The sequence below is a fragment of the Lissotriton vulgaris genome, chromosome 8, assembly GCF_964263255.1.
Source record: "Lissotriton vulgaris chromosome 8, aLisVul1.2, whole genome shotgun sequence".
Taxonomy (NCBI): Eukaryota; Metazoa; Chordata; class Amphibia; order Caudata; family Salamandridae; genus Lissotriton; species Lissotriton vulgaris.
In genome coordinates, this window is record NC_141696.1 from 865,625,984 (window position 1) to 865,629,086 (window position 3,103).

General features: G+C 43.6%; 1 pseudogene; it reads right to left on the minus strand.

The window, feature by feature from the left end:
* Positions 1-2,119: 2,119 nt before the first annotated feature.
* On the minus strand, positions 2,120-2,871 carry LOC147698121 (elongation factor 1-beta pseudogene; annotated as a pseudogene).
* Positions 2,872-3,103: the final 232 nt, after the last annotated feature.

Consider the following 3,103-nt stretch of genomic DNA (forward strand, 5'->3'; position numbering starts at 1 on the left):
GAGAGCCCGGCAAGGCCCGGTTTCTTATTATGTGGTTGTTCTTTTATTGCATCATTGATTTTGTTATGTATTACTGGTGTTACTGGTGTCTCCAAGTCGGCCCTATTCTCAGCCAATATCTGTGGAAGTTTCATGTCCTTTAAAAAGTTGGATACCCTCTGATGGTGGGTCGATTAGGAAGAAGAATAAAGGGCTTCCTAGTAGTGAAGGAATGCTGTTTTGATTCCCCTCTGCCTGGCAACACGTAAGCCTGCTGGGGTATTGTTTTCTAATATTGGAGTTGGGGGCGAGGGTTTTTGAATACTCCTGCTAGCAGGGTACCTGGTTTATCAACTTCTGTGTGTAACCTCTGTGCATATGTGCGAAAGTCCATGACACACAAGCGTTCCAGCAAATCAGCGCACTCAATGCACTTTTCCTGTAGGACTTGAGTTTTCTCTGCGTCTAGTACTGCCTCTTGCTTTAGCTTGTTTAGTTCTTCTACACGCTGTAGCTCCTTGTGTACTAATTGTCAAGCCCTCACTGTTGTGCTAATGGATGTACCACGAATTACTGTTTTAAAAGCTTCCCAGTGGAGGAGACTGTAGCTGTGTTCTCCTGGAAGTAGTATTGTTGTGGCCAGGGTGCCCCAGAACACACTATCTTCTAAGAAGCGGGGATCTAGTCCCCACATTGGTACTGCTGAGGGGACTCAGCCCCATGTTAGTGACATTTCTAGGGGCTTGTGGTCTGACTGCATCTTCCCAAGGTGCATGGTGTGTAGTATTAGTGGTAGGAGCGCAGTGGTGCAGACAATGCAATCTATACGCGTGTGTAATAGGTGTGGTGGTGAGTAAAACGAGTATTCACACATGCCGGCATGTTTACAGCACCAAACATCTGAAAGTGACCATTCTTTGACCCAGGTGCTTTGCCTGGCGGATTGCCATTGTGCCAGGTAGGGGGGATGCGAGCAGTCTAGTGAGCAGACTAATACTGCGTTAAAGTCTCCTCCTAATATCCATGGGTAAGTGGACCAGTCTGCCAATGCCAGGTTGAGTTGTGCAAGAAACTTATCTTGATCTGTGTTAGGGGCATACATGTTACACAGGACCACTGATCTGCTGTCTAAATAACCCCAGAAAAATATTTATTGCCCATTACTGCCTATTCGCTTCTCTGTGACCCCAAACGGCACCCCTGTTTTTATACATATCATAGCCCAAGCATGAATGCAGAGTAGGATGTATTGTATACCTGTCTTCTCCACTTCTTTTGCAATGTTACAGCCTCAGCAGTGGTTATGTGGGTTTCTTGCAAATAGGCAGTGTGTATTTTATGTCAGCATAATTGTGCATGTATCCTGTGCTTCTTATGTGTTTAGCCCATGCCCCAGACATTCCACATGGTTATGCTAAATTACCCTGTTTCTCCTTGTGGGTGGTGCTTGTCTAGTTGTATACTCCTTTGGGGATGTCGCTAGATGGGTCTCTGCGTGCAAAGTGATTCAAAGGTGCCTACCAGTGGATCGTCTATTAGACTGTACCTTCTGAATTCCCAATACTTATTTATTTTATTTATTTTGGAAGTTTTATATAGCGCGGACAAGATCCTTGCAGATATCAGAGCGCTTTACAAAGAGAAGTACATGAGGGAGCAAAGTCAGACAGATAAATCAATAGGTCAAACAGTACAAATAGGTGGCTACAAGCCAAACATGTGAGTAATAAGACAGTTAATACAAATAATCAAAAGGGTCAAACATGTAGTACAGATCGGTGCAGAGTACTAACAGTGTTCGAGATAGTAGTTCAGGTGTATTTAGCCATGAGGATAGCTTTTACTTCATTTTTAAAGAGTGTGGTGGAAGAGATAAGCCTGGTTTCAGGCGGGAGTGAGTTCCAGATCCTAGGCGCCATTCTTGAGAAGGAGCGCTTATATGTCTTTTCCTTCCGGAATCATAAAAGTATAACAATTGAATTCACAACTTGGGTAGAGTGTGCAATAGGTCTAGCACGTGTACTTGTTTACATGTAGGAGTTTGTACATAGATGCATGTGGATATGTGTTCTAAGTAAAAAAGTAATTATTTTCCAGCGGAGAGCCAACTAACATGCATACCATGAAACCAAGTCACAGCATCTTCGTACTATACAGTTTTTATTTAAGTGCTCTGGTGATTAAGATTTAAATTTTGTTGAAAGCAGCTACATCCATGGACTGCACAAAATCTTCAAACGCTGTTATCTTCTCTTCCAAGATGTCTGTTCCGACTTTGTCATCTTCAACAACGCACTGAATTTGTAACTTCTTAATGCCATAACCCACTGGAACGAGCTTGGATGATCCCCATAGTAAACCGTCCATCTGAATGCTGCGTACACATTCTTCTAGCTTAGCCATGTCCGTTTCATCATCCCAGGGTTTTACATCAAGCAAGATTGAAGACTTGGCAATAAGTGCAGGTTTCTTAGATTTTCTGTGCCAGTCGCTCTTCCCTTATCCTTTTTGATTCTTCACTTTCCTCCTCTTCATCAGATCCAAATAGGTCAATATCATCATCATCGTCCTCTTTAGACACGGCACCTGTGCTTCCTGTTGTGTCTTCAATGTCTGCAGGCCCATACTTGCCCAATGGTTTCTTCACACCTGGCAGACTTCCTTTTTGTTTTTCATAGGATCTGATGTGATTGTACCACTGAAGAGCATGAATAAGATCCGCAGATGGTGCACCGGATAGAGATTCAAATACAGCAACGTCTGCTTGTGATGGTACAATCCCCTCGATGTAGCTTCCGTCAGCAAGGAAACTATTTAGCACTTGCAGACCAGCAGGCGATTTCAGATCTCCAAAGCCCATGGTGAACAAAACCAGCAGGCAAGCACCTCAACTGCAGGGAAATTGCAAGGCGTGTTCTAGTAGTAAAAAAGTCTCCTCATACAGAGTCCCAGGTATGGACAAACCAAAAAAGATCAAAAAATTTCTGACGTGCAGTACTCCGTATACGGTATACTGCCTGGTCTGTCCCTGTGAACTCCAGTATGTTGGAAGTACCATCCATGAGACCAAGAAACGAGTCCTCGAACACTGTAGGGCCATACAAAACAAAGACATTATCTATCC